The sequence below is a fragment of the Bos javanicus genome, chromosome 9 (genome assembly GCF_032452875.1).
Source record: "Bos javanicus breed banteng chromosome 9, ARS-OSU_banteng_1.0, whole genome shotgun sequence".
NCBI lineage: Eukaryota > Metazoa > Chordata > Mammalia > Artiodactyla > Bovidae > Bos > Bos javanicus.
Genome location: NC_083876.1, coordinates 71,846,679 through 71,870,010, shown reverse-complemented (window position 1 = coordinate 71,870,010; position 23,332 = coordinate 71,846,679). Strand labels below are relative to the sequence as shown.

Here is a 23,332-nt window from a genome sequence, read left to right as displayed (position 1 = left end):
TCTTTCAGAATTTTCCACAGTTTATTCTGATCCACACAAAGGCTTTGGCATAGTCAGTAAAGAGGAAATATATGTTTTTCTGGAATTCTCTTGCTTTTTTGATGATCCAGCAGATGTTGGCAATTTGATCTCTGGCTCCTCTGCCTTTTCTAAAACCAGCTTGAACATCTGGAAGTTCACAGTTCACATATTGCTGAAGCCTGGCTTGGAGAATTTTGATCATTACTTTACTAGCATGTGAGATGAGTGCAATTGTGTGGTAGTTTGAGTATTCTTTGGCATTGTCTTTCTTTGGGATTAGAATGAAAACGGACCTTTTCCAGTCCTGTGGCCACTGCTGAGTTTTCCAAATTTGCTGGCATATTGAGTGCAGCACTTTCACAGCATCATCTTTCAGGATATGAAATAGCTCAACTGGAATTCCATCACCTCCACTAGCTTTGTTCATACTGATGCTTCCTAAGGCCCACTTGACTTCACATTCCAGGATGTCGGCTCTAGGTCAGTGATCACACCATCGTGATTATCTGGGTCATGAAAATCTTTTTTTGTACAGTTCTTTTGTGTATTCTTGCCATCTCTTCTTAATATCTTCTGCTTCTGTTAGGTCCATACCATTTCTGTCCTTTATCAAGCCTATCTTTGCATGAAATGTTCCCGTGGTATCTCTAATTTCTTGAAGAGATCCCTAGTCTTTCCCATTCTGTTGTTTTCCTCTATTTCTTTGCATTGATCACTGAGGAAGGCTTTCTTATCTCTTCTTGCTATTCTTTGGAACTCTGCATTCAGATGCTTATATCTTTCCTTTTCTCCTTTGCTTTTCGCTTCTCTTCTTTTCACAGCTATTTATAAGGCCTCCCCAGACAGCCATTTTGCTTTTTTGCATTTCTTTTCCATGGGGATGGTCTTGATCCCTGTCTCCTGTACAGTGTCACGAACTTCCATCCATAGTTCATCAGGCACTCTATCTATCAGATCAAGGCCCTTAAATCTATTTCTCACTTCTACTGTATAATCATAAGGGATTTGATTTAGGTCATACCGGAATGGTCTAGTGGTTTTCCCTACTTTTCAATTTAAGTCTGAATTTGGCAATAAGGAGTTCATGATCTGAGCCACAGTCAGTTCCCAGTCTTGTTTTTGCTGACTGTATAGCGCTTCTCCATTTTTGGCTGCAAAGAATATAATTAATCTGATTTTGGTGTTGACCATCTGGTGATGTCCATGTGTAGAGTCTTCTCTTGTGTTGTTGGAAGAAGGTGTTTGCTGTGACCAGTGCGTTCTCTTGGCAAAACTCTATTAGCCTTTGCCCTGCTTCATTCCGTATTCCAAGGCCAAATTTGCCTGTTACTCCAGGTGTGTCTTGACTTCCTACTTTTGCATTCCAGTCCCCTATAATGAAAAGGACATCTTTTTTGGGGTGTTAGTTCTAGAAGGTCTTGTAGGTCTTCATAGAACTGTTCAACTTCAGCTTCTTCAGTGTTACTGGTTGGGGCATAGACTTGGATTACTATGATACTGAATGGTTTGCCTTGGAAATGAACAGAGATCATTCTGTCATTTTTGAGACTGCATCCAAGTACTGCCTTTCGGACTCTTTTGTTGACCATGATGGCTACTCCATTTCTTCTAAGGGATTCCTGTCCACAGTAGTAGATATAATGGTCGTCTGAGTTAAATTCACCCATTCCAGTCCATTTCAGTTCGCTGATTCCTAGAATGTTGACATTCACTCTTGCCATCTCTTGTTTGACCACTATCCATTTGCCTTGATTCACGGACCTGACATTCCAGGTTCCTATGCAATATTGCTCTTTACAGCATCGGACCTTGCTTCTATCACCAGTCACATCCACAGCTGGGTATTGTTTTTGCTTTGGCTCCATCCCTTCATTCTTTCTGGAGTTATTTCTCCACTGATCTCCAGTAGCATATTGGGCACCTACCGACCTGGGAGTTCCTCCTTCAGTACCCTATCATTTTGCCTTTTCATACTGTTCATGGGGTTCTCAAGGCAAGAATACTGAAGTGGTTTGCCATTCCCTTCTCCAGTGGACCATATTCTGTCAGACCTCTCCCCCATGACCTGCCCATCTTGGGTGGCCCCACAGGACATGGCTTAGTTTCATTGAGTTAGACAAGGCTGTGGTCCATGTGATTAGATTGACTAGTTTTCTGTGATTATGGTTTCAGTGTGCCTGCCCTCTGATGCTCTCTTGCAACACCTACCATCTTACTTGGGTTTCTCTTACCTTGAACATGGGATATCTCTTCATGGCTGCTACAGCAAAGCGCAGCCACTGCTCCTTACCTTGTACGAGGGGTACCCCACACCCAAGGTCAGGGGCAACGGCCGAGAGGAGCAACCCCACGTCCAAGGAGCAGTGGCTGCGTGGGCGCAGGAGGGCTGAGAGGAGCTACTCCACATTCAAGGTCAGGAGGGGCGATGGTGAGGAGATACCCCTCATCCAAGGTAAGGAGAACAGTGTGGAGATTCCTTAAAAAATGAAATAGAACTGCCATATGACCCAGCAATCCCACTGCTGGGCATACATACTGAGGAAACCAGAGTTGAAAGAGACACGTGTACCCCAATGTTCATCCCAGCACTGTTTACAGTAGCTAGGACATGGAAGCAACCTAGATGTCCATCAGCAGATGAATGGATAAGAAAGCTGTGGTACATATACACAATGGAATATTACTCATCCATTAAAAAGAATACATTTGAATCAGTTCTAATGAGATAGATGAATCTGGAGCCTATTATACAGAGTAAAGTAAACCAGAAAGAAAAACAGCAATACAGTGTACTAACTCATATATATGGAATTTAGAATGGTGGTAACGATAACCCCACATGCGAGACAGCAAGAGAGACACAGATGTATAGAACAGTCTTTTGGACTCTGTGGGAGAGGGCAAGGGTGGGATGATTTGGGGAAATGGCATTGAAGCATGTGTATTATCATATGTGAAAAGAATCACCAGTCCAGGTTCGATGCATGAGACAGGGTGCTCAGCGCTGGTGCACTGGGATGACCCTGAGGGATGGGACGGGGAGGGAGGTGGGAGGGGATTTAGAATGGGGAACACATGTACACCTGTGACAGATCCATGTCAATGTATAGCAAAACCACTATAATACTGTAAAGTAATTAGCCTCCAATTAAAACAAATAAATTTATATTAAAAAAATTAAATTTCAAGGCAAGAGTCTTTAAAGAGTCATTAATATCAAGTTTGAAGTAAATCTAAGTTGAGTAGAGGTTTCAAAAGGAAAACAAAAATAATCCACGAGCTGAGTCACTGAGATAACTCAGATGATAGAGACAAGTGGGGCACAGGTATTAATATTGGATGATAAGCTTAAGTAAATATCAATAGTGGCCTTGGATAAGGCAGTGGAGAGATACTGTAGGGTTAGAATGAGAATCCAACAGGCTAATAAATGCACAGGTAAATAGTAGGAAACTGCACAGCAACAGTGAAAAGAATGTTCAGGAGAATTCTGCAGGTGGGCAAGGCAAATGGGGATAAGGAAAAGGAAGGAGAAAATCTCAAGCTAGACTGGAGTCATGTTAATTGTATTGGAGAGTTTAGTGATTATGTTGTATCTTACCAGTGGAGGGCTGAGTAGTCCATCTAGTCCCAAAGATTTAGTTAAATCTTTGTGGTAGGTGGCTTCTAAAACTTTGTTTTACAGTAGGCATTGTGGGTTAAAAGATTTTTTTACTGATGTTGTGTCTGTGTGTGTCTGGGTGTCTTGGAGTTGCCAGATTTAGAAAATAAAGTACAGACCACCAGGATAAATTTAAATTTCAGAAAACAAATAATTTTTTTTAATATATGTATGTCCCATGCAATTCAGCATATTTCACAGGGCATATTTGTATTAATTTTTTGTTATTTATCTCAAATTCAAATTTAACTGATGTGTGCCTGTGTGCATATGCACAAGAATCAGGAATATGAGCTGAGATATCTTTTCAAACTTAATATTTTGAAAGAACAGCTCAGAGTAAGTCCTAAAAAATCCTATCACCTGTGTTTCCCTAATCATTATAGATTTAACATTCAGTGGAGCTTCAGTTCAGTCACTCAGTCATGTCCGACTCTTTGCGACCCCATGGACCACAGCAGGCCAAGCCTCCTTGTCCATCACCAACTCCTGGAGTTTACCATGAGTCCCAGAGTGGACTCATGTCCACTGAGTCAGTGATGACATCCAACCATCTTATCCTTTGTCGTCCCCTTCTCCCACCTTCAATCTTCCCCAGCATCATGTTCTTTTCAAATGAGTCATTTTTTCATATCAGATGGCCAAAAGTATTGGAGTTTCAGCTTCAACATCAGTCCTTCCAATGAACACCCAGGACTGATCTCTTTTAGGATGGACTGGTTGGATCTCCTTGCAGTCCACGGGACTCTCAAAAGTCTTCTCCAACACCACAGTTCAAAAGCACCAATTCTTCGGCATTCAGCTTTCTTTATAGTCCAACTCTTGCATCCATACATGACCACTGGAAAAACTATAGCCTTAATTAGATGGACCTTTGTTGGCAAAGTAATGTCTCTGCTTTTTAATATGCTGTCTAGGTTGGTCATAACTTTCCTTCCAAGAAGTAAGCGTCTTTTAATTTCATGGCTGCAGTCACCATCTGCTGTGATTTTGGAGCCTCAAAAAATAAATTCAGCCACTGTTTCTACTTTTCCCCGTATATCAATGGAGCTTATGAACAAATAATTAGTTTCAGAATTAAAAAAAAATTTCCAATGTTGAATCATTAGTAGATGAATTTTTCTTTAATAATAGCTTCTATAGTTAAAATTTTCACTTACTTCCTCACACCAATCCCTTTTCCAAGACCAACCAAAAAATTTTTTTTTAAGGGAAAATGTTATTTTAAGTTTTTGAGAAAATTATGACATTTTAATGTTTAGAAACTCACATTGGAATTCTTGCATTTTTCGATGAATATATTGCTGTTATCAACCTGTAAAATTTAAATGTAATTGAAGAACTGCACACACTATTTCCTCATGTGAATGGGAAGGTTATACCTGTAACTCAACCCACTCATTAAAATGATAGTCAAATTTTTGAGAAATTAAAAAATTGTAAATATAATGGAATAATTTACTTAGATCCTACTTTTTTAAAAATTGAAGGAGCTGAAAATTATGTGATTTGGGACAAAATAGAAGCTTGGAGTTTGTTTTCTAGGCATGGTTTCTGGTCCCTTTATGTGAAACTCACCAATTCTACTCAGAGAAAAATGAGGTATCATCTGGTGCTAATTTTTAGCACTCCAAACATGTGAGTGGCTGAAGTTAAATCCAAAAGTCCTTTAAACTGTGTTTTGTGTGTTTACAAAGCAGTTTGTGATGGCATCCATCTTCCTTACAATGGACAGTCCAGCCCACTGAAATAGCATCTCTGTCACTAGACTTAATATTCTTAACTGGAGATTGTCTCTGTTTTAAGGTCCTGCCTGGTCTCTGAAGCCCATTCACCTCACAGATGGGCCACTGGTATCTATTGGACACCACCTCCACTCTTTCACTCTAGCCCACCTTCCCTACAGACTGAGAGCTGCACCCTGACTCCAGATGGCAGACAGGGGAACTGCAGGCACTCAAGCTTGGCACTCTGTCAGTTGGCAACAAGGTGCCTTGCAGCTAGTGTATCTTCAACATCTACCATGTTGAGTCCATGGTTCTTTACAATTTCACATCCATTGTGAAGTGACACAGAACCTCCCATGCTAAATTATATTATTCACAGATTACAGATAAGGGGACTGATATCCAAATGGAAAAGACAAAAAAACTAACATTTATTGAGCATCTGCTTTGTAACTGGCACTGTGTCAAGCACTTTACAAGCATCATCTCATTTAATTCTCACCACAAACCTAAGAATTATATGTTATAAGAGGCAGGAGTTACAACATCTGTTTTACAGATGCACAGTGGTTCTAGCTTTAAGGGAAGACTGTGAGAGTTGGACTGTGAAGAAAGCTGAGCACCGAAGAATTGATGCTTTTGAACTGTGGTGTTGGAGAAGACACTTGCGAGTCCCTTGGACTGCAAGGAGATCCAACCAGTCCGTCCTAAAGGAGATCAGTCCTGGGTGTTCATTGGAAGGACTGATGCTGAAGCTGAAACTCCAATACTTTGGCCACCTCATGTGAAGAGTTGACTCATTGGAAAAGACCCTGATGCTGGGAGGGATTGGGGGCAGGAGGAGAAGGGGACGACAGAGGATGAGATGGTTGGATGGCATCATTGACTCAATGGACATGAGTTTGGGTAAACTCCAGGAGTTGGTGATGGACAGGGAGGCCTGGCGTGCTGCAATTCATGGGGTCTCAAAGAATTGGACACGACTGAGCGACTGCACTGAACTGAACTCAGTGACTGAACTGACTGATTTTGGGGTTTTAATCTTGGCCTGATCATCTCTGTTGTATGGCATTTGGAAAATTGCTTCATATTTCCATGCTCCAGTTTTCCTTTTTAAACTATTTTTACATTTTTATTTATTTAAAAAAAAACTTTTTATTTTATATTGGAATATAGCTGATTAACAATGTCGTGATAGTTTCAGGTGGACAGCAATGGGACTCAGTCATACATATACATTTATTCATTCTCTCTCAAACTCCCCTCTCATCCAGACTGCCACATAACACTATGCACCAGTTCTATCTGTAAAATTGGGGAGATGATGATGTTTACCTCACTAGCATCTCAAGTGCATTAAATGTGCTGAAAAATGTAGAAAAATTCATGTAATGTGCCAGCACAGTACTTGGCATGTAGTAAATGGACAGCATATAATATATAACAGATAGGATTAAATGCTTCTGGGTAACAGATATAATATTTTAATTAGGAGTAATGTACTCATGGATGGCTATGACTATACAGTTTTTCCTATATTTGCACACAAGTGTGCATTTTCTCACTTTTGTATATTAAGAATGGCTTCACAGGGATTCCCGACACTACGGCTGACTACTGAGGCAGATGTACTGCGTAAATACCCTTTCAGCACACCTCAGATCACACCCCATAAGCTCCCTCTGAATCAGGCTGACTCTCTGAGTGTACATTTGACAGTACTGGGGAGAAGGTTGCCCACATCTGTCAACACTCTTGATTTTTTTCAACTGTCATACATTTCCTTACTAATGAAATTTTAGGACAATTTATTTTTTATTATGGTCAAAAACCCATAGAGAATGCAAAGAAAGAAACTAAACAGAAAAACAAATCAAAGGGAATTAATCTTCTATCAACGTCCTGCCTTGCTCCCTGTATTAAGTTTGGAAATTTAGAAAAGGCTTGGTTTTATGTGTATGAATATTTTTCCACATGACACAGGCATTTTTACTAAGTCCATGTGGTATCTGAACATTACCACCCAGTGAAGGCCAGGTGCCTGTGTGTTTAAACACAAGAATTTGAACGGTTTGGTTGAATAGCTACTGGGACTTTTCACTATGAAACCTGGCCTAGTCAAGGATTGGTTTCAAAACAAACCATGCACGTTATTGTTTAGGACTTTTTTTTTTTAATTAAAAAGTTACAGTAAATATTTTGGAAAGCAAAATAGGAAGTAAGCATACGAGACATTTCTGTATGGACCAGAATAAGATTTAGAACTTAGAGTTTGAAAAGCCAAATATCCAAGTGAAGTTACAGGAGCAGCTGCAATGTGTAGTGGATTTGGCTAATAATGAGAGATATTCGATATTGCTTTTCAAGATCGGTGTATCTTTTTGTTTTCGTTTACTCTTACCGAAGTCAAAGTGTCCTGGCTGATAAAGATTGTTTTGTGAATTGAATGAATGACTAGAATAACCTCTCTGAATCTCCAGTGAGCAACTAACCATGCACATGGTTGTATCTCTTCCACTCTAGGAAAAAATCTTCTCACATTATTTATACATCTATGTAAGATATTTCTCCATTCTATTTTTAGACCTTTTTTTGCATCTGTTAGTTACTTATAATAATCATCTCTTGCATTCAAGGAATATTTAAATAACTTCAGGAAAAAAGCACAAGGTAAGATATCTCTATTTGAAAAGAGACACTGAAATATCAACTTCAAAATGCAGTGGGGAGAAAACAGTATGTTTTCCATTTCTTTTCCAAAACAAAGGAAGTAAAAAAATTCTTTCATGGTTTTTGTTTTGCAAATCACATTGTCCTCAACTTTTAAAATAATAATCTTCCCTGACAGCCATTTAATAATTGTGAGCGATCTATGACTTTATTATAAAGCACTCATCTCATCTAATGATCTATTTCCTTTACCCCAGGGGCAAAGTACAAAGCTAAGGAATTATCTTGGTGATACTTTTAATAACTTCCTGTGGGATTGCTAACCCCAACTGAAGCCGGTTCTGTAAAGGAGTTAATCATGTAATTTCACAGATTAGACACCGCAGGGTTACTAATGAGAAACTTCAGTTTAGTGATAAACTTTTTTTTCCAGGAATATTTTGAGAGGCCTGTAACCTTTGGCTGACACCCAGCAAGGCTATTAGTTTAACCATGGGATGCACTACCAAATGCACAAGAGTCAGCAAACTTCTTTTCTGGAAAGTTGATTATAAGAATAGTTTTGTTAAGAGACTCCAGAAACAGATGGAATGGGCAAAAAAAAAAAAAAAAAAGGAGGAGGGGGGAAGACAAGCATAAAAAACTTATCAACTTCCGTTGGTTGGCATAACTTCAGCTTCTAGTGTCTTTTCGACATATGCTTAGGATGGAAACCGCAGCTCACATTTAAATGTCATGCTGCCCTCTGTTCCATAAACATGTATCATCCATCACTAAATATTTAGATCTGAATTGTTGGAACTGAGTTCTGTGCCAGGGGTAGGGGGATTAATTCCTTTCAAGGTCCTCCCATGATGGATTTTACACTGGAGTAAACATCCGAGAAGAGCTCACACTAAAGCCATAAAATATATAAATAAAGTTTAAAGTTTAATTAAGTCAACATTATTTAAAGTGGTTGTCATATTTTATGGCGAACTTTTCATGTTTATTTTGTATGACTCCTAATAAATAAGCCCCTCCTGATCAGACAAAAAGCACAGCTAGGTTAAAATTAAGAGCTGCAAACTCAGGACTGGAAGAAGAGTGTTCCTGAGTTGGGGCTAATGCAACCTTTTCCCATTATACTTTTATTGCTAAAACTAACCTTAAAGCTAAAACACTGAGTCAGTCTCCTGTATAGACACAACATTTGAAGATTCTTTAAGGCCTTATTAATTGCACTGTGGGGAAACAATACATTCACATAGAACACAGACCAGCAAATAATGGAAAAGAACCTGTGCAGTAAAACAACTTGCATTTGATGTTTGGTTTATAATAATAGAGAGCATAAGAAGAAGAGTAACTGATTCAAAGTAAGCTCATATTAGCTTCTTCTTAAAATAATTTTTCTTAAAAGGTAAATCTTTGAAATAAACATAACTCGTCCTCCATAAATCAGTACTCTAGAGCACCAGATTTTCTTCTTTAGTATTAAATAAGGAAATTGACAATCATACACTCTTTCATGTTTGATGGATATGGAATCTAAGGAGAAAGAGAAATGAAGGACAGAGGCCAGCTAAAGCAAATTCCTTACTGCAAAGAGTTGAAGTACAGTTGCCACTCTGTACAGACTTTATCTTCTTAAAGTAAAAGCTCCCTCAATATGACAGTGAGAGCCCTATTTCCTCCCACAGGAAAAAAAAAAAATCTCCATCCAAAGAAGTGTTTAAGCTTTAAAGAAAATTTTAGACCAAAGAAGGTTTAGAACATGTGTTTGCCAATGTCCAGCTAACTGCTTTCCTATTCAGAATACTGATTTAATGATGTATATATCTACAGAGGAAATGGGAGGAAGTTATAACTGATGACCTCTCAGAAGCTGGAGACTGTAATACTACCTTTGATGGTTCTTGGGTTGCATATTTTTAGAAACTAGGCAATTTGATACAACATACTAATCATTTATTCCCTCACATGTAAAATGTAGCTACTGTGAAAATAAGAGATACTATTTGTCAGTTGCATCCTGCATATACACAGTAAACACCCATCAATGGTATCAGTTATCACTGGCTTCACGTTCATATTTTTAAGCTACATATTAAGGCCAAAGTGTTTCTCCAAACTACCAAGTTCCTGAGGTGGCTGATGATTTTTCCCTAAATTGGGGTTCATACTTATTTTTTTGACAAGTGCCAATCTTTTATATATATAAAATACCACATATGTATGTATATACATATATATAAGTATATATACATATACATAAGAACTTAGATATTTTTCTGGAATAAAAATACATATATATAAAATGTAAAAAGTACATGCTATCAAAATAGTTTGGGCCAGAACTTGAGATTTCAATGAACTGAAAAAAATTTTTAAACTTACTGAAATTTGACAAGCAAAACACAAAATTCATCTCATTCTTTTCTGCTGAGAAAATGTCTCTTTACGTTGACATGCTTAGCATATTTTCTGAAGTCTGTGCATCCTTCTTTTGTGAATCTTTGGTTCCAGATCATTTTCTCTCCACATTTCTACATTTCTCTTTGTCATAACAATGAAATGACTGTATTTTCTACATGAATACATCATTGTCTGCTAAATACTCCCCCTGGAGAGAGCATGTTTTATGAAATAAACGTGATTAAAAGGAAATGAAATGAAGATTACAATTATACTTTAGCACTGAAAGAGAACTTCTGAATAACATCGTGATGACAGAACACAAAAATGTTATGCCAATACAGCTGATTTTGTTGATTTTGTGAAAACGTGCATGCAAATAGTAACTGTAATTTAATTGTTCACTGTTTTGACATCTAAAAAATCTACTAAAAAATCTATCTTAAAGTCATTAAAGCAAAAATGGTGAAGCTTAACTTTGACTCATCTGACAGATGCTATGGTGTTTATCTCACATAAAAATTATTTTACTTTATAATTCTAATGTTTTAAAGTTCTTTATTAATTTGCATATTTTAAAATCATGTTTTCATTTTTCTACCTACTTTAATACACATGTACAAATTATATGTCCATATACCTAAAGAAATTATTACTTTGTATTACTTCCTTAAAGAAATAGACTCAGGTAAAGTAAATTTGTATATGCTTAGTATTTTTAATACATGGATGACTAAATTGTCCACAGAGATATTTTAACAAATATGAAAAAATAAATGTCATCTGAAAAATTCTGCTTTGTTTTCCATTGTGTTGCTTGCCAAGGAAAACTTTCCTTGGTTCACATGTAACCTTATCCAATTAGACTTTCAGGAGTGTGGTTTCTGATGTTCAGAGACTGGTGACCCAGCAGGCACACTGGAGTATAAGTCAGTTTCACCAATGCACTCTCAAGACAAGCACACGGACAGCTAGTATTTCCAAACTATTTGTTTTCTCTAAATGTTTTCCCTCCCTGGGTGACTTATACATTATATGGTAGAACCAGAGTAGGTACAAAATGTAGGACCAGATGAGAACCTTACTACATGTAGCTCACTGGTAGTAAACCTGGGCTTTTATCAAGGAAATTCTTCAGCAAGTAGAATGTCCTTGCAGAAGGGAAAGCTTGTACAACAGAGCAAGTTAGGTAATGAAGACATACAGTCTTTTATGCTTTCATTTTCCCAAAACACTTATTATTAATACATACATTTGTTCCACAAATATGTTTAGTAACTTTCCTACGTTTTTGACTACTACCTCAAGTGTAGCTAATGACATCTAGTGAAAAGTAGGCTTTCTGTACCTTCAACCTGGGATGAAAAATTCCTTTAGGATTCCTTATGGTTCTTGTGGCTAAAATCACATATACATGTGCACACACACACACATTATATGTGTAAATATATATGCACATGTTTGGTCTTAATATAAGACTTATATTAATTAGGGTTTTATAAGTTACATATATTTATATTTGTAATATATTCTATACAAACATATATCATTTCATGTCTTTTAACACTATTGTATCTGATGACAAAAGAGAAGGGCAAATGAAATTAAATTCATAGAACTTAATCCAAAAATGCCATCTACTTCCCATATTTACAAATTCTAACTAGAGATAGAGTATTTCATTGTAGATAGGGCTGAATGAAGGTTAGTAAGAAACTATCTTTTTCTCCTTTAACTGGAATGCCCCAAGAAGTAAGTCCAAGGAAGAGTCTGAAAGTTAATATAAATAAGGATATTATTTGATCTACATCACAAAGCTAGTGACTTAATAGCCCACTCTCAAGTGGTATAGACTCTATTCATTTCATATACGTTCCAACCAAACCATAAATCGTGAAATTTCTGTCACATTAAAATGTAACAAATACCTGTAGAAAGCTACTATACTTTCCTGATAAAAACACATTTAAGCTTGGTGATATTTTGATACCATTTTCACATTTAGTATATGACATCTATTTAACTTTCTGGTCAATATAAACACATCCCAGGTAATAGCAAAGTCCAAGGCCCTCATCTATGTGGCATGTTGAAAGCTTAGTGATCTCCTAAGGCTGCATATTGCTTAAATATAAAACAAATTTGGTGAGTAAGTTAGAGAAAAGACAAATACTGTCTTCTATCACTTATATGTGGAATCGAAAAATAAAACAATGAACAAATAACAAAACAGAAACATACTCACAGATATAGAGCACAGACTGGTGGTTGCCAGAGGTGAAATGGGTGGAGGGAGAGGCAAAAGGGGTAAGGGAGATCAAGAGGTACAAGCTACTAGGTATAAAATAGATATGTTACAAAGATGTAGTATACGGCATAGGGAATATAGCAAATATTTCCTAATAACTTTATATGAAGTATAATCTATAAAAAGTAAAATTATTATGTTGTGTGCCTGAAGCTAATATAATATTGTAAGTCAATTATACTTCAATAATAAATAAATAAATAGATGAAGCAAATATGTCTTGATAAAATACAAATGGATGATATGAAGGTGGAAACTTTGTAATTTAAGGATTTTGAAAAACAAGGAAAGGCTTAATTCAGATTATGAATCCAAAGACAGAAAAATTAGGAAAATAATTTGAGCTAATAAGTCATTAATATTATGAAAATGGAAAAGATTAAATCAAAATCAAGAAGTTTAATTGAAAAATGTACATGCATTTAACTTGAAAGAGACAGGCATTAATGAATTTACATTTTCATCAGTCACTCCAAAAGTGAAATTTAAAAACTCAGACCATGGTCAGAGATGTGACTAGGAGAATTTGTGACCTTGTGGACTGCAGCACACCAGGCTTCCCTGTCCTCCACTATCTCCCAGAGTTTTCTCAAATTCATATCCACTGAGTAGGTGATGCAATCTAACCATCTCATCCTCTGCTGCTCTCCTCGCCTCTTGCCTTCAATCTTTCCCAGCATCAGGGCCTTTCCCAATGAATTGGCCCTTTGCATCAGGTGGACAAAGTATTGGAGCTTCAGCCTCAGCATCAGTCCTTCCAATCATCATTATCCCAACACTAAGAATTATTAGGTACCTGCCAAAGCTTGGTGGACTAGGCACTTATCTCTTGTTCTCCAACAACCCTGAGTGGCAGGTTTATTGTCTTTATTTCACAGAGGAGGAAAGCGATGCTCAGAGTGAGTAAGCAACTTTCTCATGGTCACACAGTAAGTAGCAAATCTATGATTTGAACTCAGACTTGTCTGATACAAGGCTCATTCCATCACATTATGCTGTAAACCCTAAAAATATAAAATGTGGTTTAAAAATTACTAGACTTATTTCAATTGCATCTCCATTTCCCCTTCTTTCAGGAACCAGGTTAAGTTTTAACTGAAACTCTACAACCAATCATCTGAATCTAAACATTCAAAAAGTAGGTAAAATAGCACAAGTATTTCTACGAGGATTTTGAAGGAAGAGGTGTGGTAGAGTGCAAAGATGGCAACAATATCTTCCTATCCCGGTACCACACTCCTTGCAAAGTGACACTGGAGCTATTTCCATCAAGAAGTAAAGTCTATTTCTCTGCCTCTTGAATCTAGTCATGAATGTGTGACTTGCTTTGGCCAATGGAAATAGGAGATGTAACACAAACTGAATTTGCTTCCACCATGGCACGAGAAAGTCCAGTCTAGCTGGCAGAGAGGCCACATGCGGGAGGACCCAGGTGTCCTGACGAGAAGGCTGCTGACTTGTGGCCTGTGAGTGAAGCCCACTGGCCCAGCCGAGATGCCCACTGACTGCAATGAACCTGGATGAGACCAGCAGGAGAACCATTCAGCTGCCAGCCCTCTTCCTGACCACAAAAATTTGAGCAAATAAATGTAAGTCTTTTTCAAACCACAAAGGTCCATGGTCATTTGTTAATAGCAAATGCTACAATAAATTATATTTTAAAAAATACATGGAATTCCTCCTTGTCATTTCCCCAAGAGGTGACAACAAGCTTTTTTTTTTTTTCTTTTTCACGTCCAATCTTACTCTTTTTTTTTTTTCAACTAATACTTTTAGTAGATGGCTTGGTTGCTATGAAATAATGTTTTCTCTGAAGAAAGGTAACTGAATTCTTTAGGCATGAAATCCAAGATCCTGGCTTCATTAGCATTCTGCTTCTGGAACTGACAGGCTTGGCTCAAATATGGTCTTCAAAAGGGTCTCTACAGCTAATGGAGTGGAACACAGATACCAGAGCCACGTTATGGTTTTTGAGAGTCCTGGCTCCTTTGCCTTTGTGGGCTGCTTTCTCCAAAGAAGGATTGATAATTAATTAATTTATGACTGTATTGGTATAAAAATGAATATATTCTTAGTTCAGTTCCATTCAGTTGCTCAGTCGTGTCCGACTCTTTGCGATCCCATGAAGTGCAGCACGCCAGGCCTCCCTGTCCATCACCAACTCCCGGAGTTCACTCAAACCCATGTCCATCGAGTCAGTGATGCCATCCAGCTATCTCATCCTCTGTCGTCCCCTTCTCCTCCTGCCCCCAATCCCTCCCAGCATCAGAGTCTTTTCCAGCGGGTAAAAGATTTCCTCAGTTTAAAGGTTCATCTTTTTCTTCTGATTTTCATAGAGATGAAAACATTTTCAAGGCCATTAAAAATATTGTGGTCCCAGGACATTGCCCTTATCATGCTTAATGAATGACATCCTAGACAGGTATTATAAAGGATAAACTTATTTACATCCTTCCAGTTCTTCAGAACTAGCATTTTATAGCCACAATTGAGAACACATGTGTGCATGTGTTTGTGTGTGTGAGCATGTGTGTGTGTGTGTGTGTGTGTGTGTGTGTGTATGTCTGTGTATGAGAATTTGCTTTCCTTTTATAGCTGAAGTAGGTAAGTCACCTCATCATCTTCTTCTCCAGCCACATCTCAAACTAGGGGCTCCTTGCCCAGAGGCAACTACATAAGGATTGCAGAGGACAGAACCATTCATATCCTACAATGACCAAGAAAAAAAAGAAAAGCAACACTAGGGAATCTTTAATATAAACATTAATAGTTTCCCACATCTTTGTTTAGAGAATAGCCTGAGGATTTCTAAACTTTTAGATCTTGTTCATTCCAGAAGAACTGTTTCACTTATGGCCACATAAATCTTGGGCCTTTAGAAGTTCCAGGATTCAGCCTCTTTGGAAACTAGTCACAGAGAACTCATAGGTGATCTCACAGAGTAAACCTGATTCTGGCTATTCAGGAGACATAATATTTGCTAAGATAATTTGAGTCCAGCTCTGACATCAATTATAGAGAATAGAGATTTGCTAATGAAACATGGAAAGGAGCATTTGGCAGTAATTCTAGTATTCTTGTTTTTTAAACTGGTTGTATTTTTTTTTTCTGATTACAAGGATAAGATACACTCAATGTAGAAAATGAAAAGAATGTTCTTTTCTTTTAAATTAAAAATGAACACTATGAAAAGTGGTCTTCAGGGTTACCATGCAGGATGTGACTGAGAGCATTTAGGGTTTTATGTATGTTTTTCTCTATCTCCAAACATATTTCACTGGTATTTCATTTTTTAAAGATTTGCTTCATCTTGAATCTAGTAAAATATTCCACATATTAATACATTTCAAAGTGAAAAAGCGATTATTTCAAATAAAGTTAAAATGTGAGCTCCAGAAGTCCATGTTTTAAATGTCACCCAACATTTAGATCTCCACAGCCTCTCCTATTCGCACAACATTTCACATCACCTTGTCTTTGCTCAACCCCAGGCTTCCTTGGGGCTATGCAAATGCAGCTTAACCTGCAAAGCTTAGAGGCTAGAAGGACAGCAGACTGCAAGGCCCACTTCTGACCACTTTTTCTTCCTTTGCTCTGGAGCCCTGGGAAGAACTCAAGAAGTGAAAGTGGAAGGGTTAACCACTCAGCCGTGTCCCACTGTTTGCGACCCCATGGAACTCTCCAGTCTCCTCTCTCCATGGAAAGTTCTTTTTAAATACAAAGACAGGACAGACCCAATTTTGTATAATATGTTGTGTTTACTGCCCCTGGAAGTTACAAACATGTCCTAGAAATTAAAATATATTTATAACCCAATTTTATCCCCAAGGCTTTCTGTCCCCCTTAGGAGTAGCTCACAACTCCACTTTTGGGTTTGGGAAGCACACAGGCAGGCAAGTGTTCTCCAGGAACAGAGGCATTCTCCCCACTGCTTTGGCAGTGGTTTCCAGCTGTGGCAGCAGGACGGACCCAAACTCACAATAAGAAGAATCGCATTACCTCCATGCTCACAGCACCTGCTCAGGAATTTCACTTACCCATTACATGGTGTTCACATCTTCAGAATTCTCAGAAATAAGCCATCCCTCTCATCAAGGGCATCCTCATTGTTCCAGGCAGAGGCAGATGGTTTGGTGGTTAGACACGGTGACACTATAAAGAAGGTATGGGTTGTGACTGTGGTCCTCTTGTTTAGCATGACGCTATAAACCCACCTCTGAGCGATGTAGCCTGGTGGTGTTCTTTCCCTGATTAACCCGCCTTCATCTGTTCAGTCTCTAATTTCCTGTGCCCTTAGCACTTTTCATTCCATGAGAACTGAATTTACTGGACCTCCTTGCTAGGGGTTTTATTTGTTGTTTCCAGATAATTTCCCCCCACCATGTAACTTCCATACATACACTGGTCATTCCACACGTGTGTCTAAATGCATGGTGGTCATCAGAACGTGGATTCTCCATGTATGCATGGGTGCTAAATCCTTTCACTCATGTCCTACTCTGTATGACCCCGTGGATGTCACTCACCAGACTGCTCTGCCCACGGGATTCTCCAAGCAATAATACTGGAGTAGGTAGCCATTCCTTTCTCCAGGGGATCTTCCCGCTCCAGGAGTGGAACCTGTATCTCCTGCATTGGCAGGTGGGTTTTTTTTTTTTTTTTTTTTAACCACTAGTGCCACCTGGGAAGCCCCTGGATTCCCCATGGAGACCTCCAATTCAATGTCCAGAGCAGAACTCACCATTTCTTCTACTCCTGAGGTCTTGACTTTCCTTCTTTATTTACAAATCTAGGGAACAGCATTCAATCCAGAATTATGCCAGCCATGTTGACTCCTCCTCACCACATAATTTGCTGAAATTCTCATTCACTTAGTAATTCTGGTCTATTGACCCTTCTTGCTACTCAGACTGCTAGTATAAGGAAATCATCCTTTCTGGTTGAGTTATTGCAACAGCCTCTTAACTACTTTTCATGTCCCTAGTTTTGATTTCCCAAACCATACAACACACTGTTGCTATGTTATTTTTCTAAAACTGAAATCTATTATGCAACACTCTTGCTTAAAATAATTCAGTGATTCCTTGTCTACCTACAGCCAATAATTTACAGACAGGAAGCTCCAGAAGGAGCATGATGCATCTTCTTGAGGATGAATTGATTTGCAGGTAAAAATTTAAAGTATATTAAAATTAATGTATTTTAAAGTAAGTTAGAAAATTTACATTTGTTTTTTAAACATAGAAAGTTGAGGAATTTTAACTTGAGCAACAACAGTTTCAGGTAGACTACATATCTCTGGAGGAGGGCATGGCAACCTACTCCAGTATTCCTGCCTGGAGAATCCCGTAAACAGAGGATGCTGGTGGGCTACAGTCCATGGCTGTAGCAACTTAGCACACACATATCTCTGGGAGCTTCTCTGGTGACTCAATGGCAAAGAACCTGCCTGACAATGCAGGAGACACTGGTCTGATCTCTGGGTCAGAAAGACCCCCTGGAGGAGGAAATGGCAACCCACTCCAGGATTCCTGCCTGAGAAATCCCATAGACAGATAAGCTTGGCCATGTTGACACAAAAGAGTCAGACATGACTTAGCGGCTAAACAACAGCAATATATCTCTGGAGGAAAAAATACTTGCTTGTTTTTGCTGTTAGGTGTAAATTGCCAGAAAGAAAAAAGAAAGGAGAGAGAGTTTAATGGATAAAATTCAAATTCCTTAGTATACCCCAAGATTGTTATAATCTGACCCTCTTCATATCTTCAGCCTTATCCGTGTGCCTTTTTGGCCTTCTCTAAGCACCCTGCCTAACTTCTACTCATTTTTATGTCTCAGGCATGGATCTGTCAGGAAAACTTTCTTTTTCTTCCCCCTCCCAATCTGGGTTTGAACTGCCTTGCTCAATGGTCCCCCAGCATCCTACGTGTCCTTCTATCATAGCTTCTACCATACTGCTTTTTCTTTGCAGCTTTCTCACATGAGTTCTCTATCTGACTGTAAGCATCCCAAGGGTGATGGAATTCTCCAGGCAAGAATATTGGAATGGGTTGCCATTTCCTTCTCCAGAGAATCTTCCCAACCCAAGTATTAAACCTGAGTGTCCCGCATTGCAGGCAGATTCTTTATCATCTGAGCTACCATCCTAAGGGTAGAGGTCATACGACCCTGAATGTCTTAACAGAGACCTGAGCACATAGCAGCTGTTCAGTGAATACTTGGGATTAGTTGAATAATTATTCTCCACAACACAGCACAGGTAATCACCAGTATTTAACAAATGGTAACTAGGAAATAAACATTTCTCCTTATTATTTTCCTTTTCCTTTGAGCATTCATAATTTCTACCTTTGAGTTCACAAAATCCTATCTTATCCTCTAATATCCTTTAATCACAATCTCCTTACATTCCTGTTGGTAGGCGGGGGAGACTGCTGAGGGCGGTCGGAATGCAGATTTATAACTAGAACTTGATCCTTCTCTGTCCCAACTGGGACTTCTTTGTAACTTTAGCAGCCTTTTAAATTGTCCTTTTCCCTCAGTAGAGGTTTTAAATATTGCTCACTGTTGTCAGTCCCATTATCATTTACATATCTGATCTGACTTTCTAGTTCACAGACTAACCTCAAACCTCTGACTTCCATTTAAAACACTGGCAAATTCATTTTTATCCTCTTTTTCCTTCTCTCTTCTCTCCCTCTTAGAGAAAAAGCTACTCTTTCTCTTCAAGAACCCCATCCTCCATTCTCCAGGGCTCTAGGTTCCAATAATCTCCTAACAATCAAATACCATAAATACTTTTTGTTATGTAGTGTATATGGCTGTTCTGTGACATTTGACATCATTTCTCATCTCTTTTAGTTGGAAATTCTTTTCCCTTGGTTTGAATGATTGACTGTCTTTCTTCTATGCTTGATTACTTTTCAGGCTCTTTCTCCTCCATGTACCTCCCACTGTCAGTATTTTCTAGGGTTCGTTTCTCCACTGTTCTCCTATTAAGCACATTCCATCATTGATCTTTCTGTTCTGGATGTAAATGTCACCCAAACACTCATGTTGGTCACATCTGTACAATCTGAAGTATAGCTCCCAGAACATCTCAATCTAGAGTCTCATGGAGATTTCAAACTCAACAAGAAAAAACGTACTATTCTATCTTTATATCATCTCCTCTCCTCTAACCTTGAAAGTTGCTCTTCTTCCTATGTTCTCTGTTCAGGTTCACTGGTGGCGCCATCAAGTCGTCCAAGTTAGAAATTGGAACTCAGCTGGTGATGTCCCTTCTCTTTAATGGTAGCTGGTTGGTGAACAGCTCTTGACAATTCTTGCTCCAAACTTTAGCTCAGTTTATCCTAGCCTCTCTAATCCAACTGTCAGTGCTCTCATTCTGGTCTGTATTAGCTCCCACATGATGTATTACAGTAGGCTGTAACAGTTCCTCTCTTGGGCTTCACCTTCTCTCAACCCACACTTCTCATGGCTGCTGGAGTCGGTGCTCTGAGCCAGCCCAGACTTCACGTCCTGGAGAACCACTGACACCTCCACCTCCTCCCCAGGTGGAGATGGCAGCCTTCTTGCATGTGGACCTAAGGCCCGGCACGGCATCAAGCCCTGCTATGGATTTTGTACTCTATTGTATTCATTCATCTCAAGCTTCCCTTTCTTTTTCTCTCTTCCTCCAAATTGTGAGTTCTTTGATTACAGGAGCTATATCTTCTTTAACAGCTCAGTAAATTCTGTCTTTCCAGTTCAATAAATATTTATGAGATAAAATGTTTATTGAATACATTCTTCTAATTCCCTACCCTTTTCCACTTCACTTTGCTGTTATTGGTTTCTGTTGAGAGGAAGTAAGAATGCAGCGTTCAACAGTGCAAGTTTTGAAGTGAGGTTTCCTGAGTTCAAAGCCCAGCTTTACCATTAAGAAACTATGCTAATTGTGCAAGCTATTTATTTTTCTGCAGTCAATCCTAAAGGAAGTCAGTCCTGAATATTCATTGGAGGGACTGATACTGAAGCTGAAGCTCCAATACTTTGGTCTCGTGATGAGAAGAAACGACTCATTGTAAAAGACCCTGATGCTGGGAAAGATGAAAGCAGGAGGAGAAGGGGACAACAGAGAATGGGATGGTTGGATGGCATTGTCAACTCAATGGACGTGAGTCTGAGTAAACTCCGGGAGTTGGTGATGGGCAGGGAGGCCTAATGTGCTGCAGTCCATGGGGTCACAAATAGTCTGACATGACTGGTCAAGTGAACTGACTGAGATTCCTGATCTAACACTGGAGTTAATAATTTCCAGGATAATATGAGGACTAAGTAGAGATGAAATTGAAATAAGCTGAGTACTTTTTGAAGCACAATTTATATTATAATTTTAGTGTTTACCACAGGGGGTGGGTGGTTTAGTTGCTAAGTTGTGTCTGACCCTTGAGACCCCGTGGACTGCAGTCTGCCAGGCTCTTCTGTCCATGGGATTCTCCAGGCAAGAATACTGGAGTGGGTTGCCATTTCCTTCTCCAGACATAATATGATGGAATGAGCTTGGTTATATAACAGACCAGTCTTCGTTCATATCATAGCTTTGCTACTTACTATGTGACCATGAGAAAGTTGCTTACTCACTCTTGGCATTGTTTTCCTCCTCTGTGAAATAAGGACAATAAACCTCCCACTTAGAGTTGGAGAACAAGAGAGAAGAGCATAGTCTGTCAAGCTTTGGTAGGCACCTAATAATTCTAAGTGTTGGGATCATGATGATTGGAAGGACTGATGCTGAGGCTGAAGCTGAAGCTCCAATACCTAGCCACCTGATGCAAAGAGCCAATTCACTGGGAAAGACCCTGATGCTGCAAAGGATTGAGGGTAGGAGGAGAAGGAGGTCATAAAGCTTGAGATGGTTGGATGACATCATCAACTCAATGGACATGAGTTTGAGCAAACTCTGGGAGATAGTGAAGAACAGGAAGCCTGGTGTGCTGCATTCCATGGTGTAGCAGAGTCAGACATGACTGAGCGACTGAATAACAACAGCAAAGAGAACTAAATGAATTAACACATGAGAAAATAGATTCTAGACTACTGCCCCATACACATTAAGCCCTTAATAGAAGTTAGTCTTATCATTGTTATATTTTTCTTTCTCTTTTCTCTTCCTTTGTTTATTCTCTCCCTCCCTTTCTTGCTCCCTTCCTTCCTTCCCTTTATATTCTTTTTGTTTGTTTGGGATCTAACTTTCTCATTTTCTCCTCTATTTGTTTCATATTTACTAACAATTCATAATGTTCCAGACACAGAGAAGGCCCTACTCTAAGGAGTTGCACAAACAAATACCTCTTCTAGAAGGTCATGTTGATGTAACATTTTGAGACGGAGTAAACAGTTGCATTGTGGCAGTGGGATCAAGGCTCTGGAATTTGCCTACAACACAGCCCTCTATAGTATGGAATGCAGAATAGCGGTCTCTAGAATTCTATCCAGTGATATCCAGGATACCATTTATGTTGTGTCTCTGAACATGGCACTTCAGGATAGTTTCTCCATGGTCAGTACCATCTGGCAGAGGGACTCATTTCAGAACCTTGCTCTGAGCTAGTTTTTTCTGCTGGAGAAAAGAGGACTCCAGACTGCATTTTGGTGGCATATAATTTTAACCCTCAAAGTTAGATATCTCTGGAAATTTGACTCCCACTCCTTTTACAATATTTTAAAGAGGATAAAAGCGGGAACCACTGACTTTTATGCAAATGTTTGACTGCTTATGGCCAGCACTATAATGCAGGCATTCAAAATGGTCTGTCAGTGTGTGTCTGAATTCACTTTTGTTTATGAATTTCTAAGAAAAGGTGCAGGTAGATGGGTATGTGTGTGTGTGTGTTTGATGTCAGGAGAAACCACAAAGGCAATTTGAAAATCTGCTTGGCCTTCCAACTTGAATTTAGAGAAGATAAAAATCAAATGATTATCTGCAAGCAAACACTTGAGTAAATGTGGGCAAAGGATTTTATTTTCTGTTTTTATTGTTGATTTTTTCCACAGGCTAAGAATTGGATTTGGTCATGGAAAGGCCCAGACACATTCAATAACGTAGTGTGATCCCTTGCACACAGTTACGTACTTGGTAACTATTTAAAAGATGACTGGGTAAGTGAGGAAATAAATATGAATGATGTGTGATGTAATATACAAGTACCTAGATACATTTTCTGGAGGAAGATATTTGTGAAGGCATCAGGTAAGAGAGCTGGCATGAGAGAAAGTAAAAAAGATAACAGACTATGATAAAAATACTTTTTTAAAAAAAAGCAAGGTGTGGTTATAAATATAGAAACTTTAGTTCTGTTACTATTGGCCTAGTGACACTTGAAAACCATTTGTAAGACTACTTTCTGATAGTAATGTGTGGAGACAAGGAGTAACCTACACACAGAAATAAGCTAGGAACTTAACATAATTCTAAACCTGAAATACATTCTACTTATCCATATTTGAGGACATATGGAGAGATCTGATTTCAGGGCAGAAGTAGAAGCTTTCAGGCAACTTACA

General features: G+C 38.7%; 1 long non-coding RNA gene across 1 annotated transcript in view; it reads right to left on the bottom strand.

Moving 5' to 3' along the window:
• Positions 1 to 22,300, bottom strand: part of LOC133254454 (uncharacterized) — a 120,653-nt gene extending 98,353 nt beyond the window's left edge. Inside the window, exons 1-2 of the long non-coding RNA XR_009738674.1 lie at positions 22,118 to 22,300; positions 16,822 to 16,936 (exon numbers count right to left, since the gene is read on the bottom strand). This is a non-coding gene — a long non-coding RNA (uncharacterized LOC133254454). The remainder of the gene's footprint in view (positions 1 to 16,821; positions 16,937 to 22,117) is intronic.
• Positions 22,301 to 23,332: the final 1,032 nt, after the last annotated feature.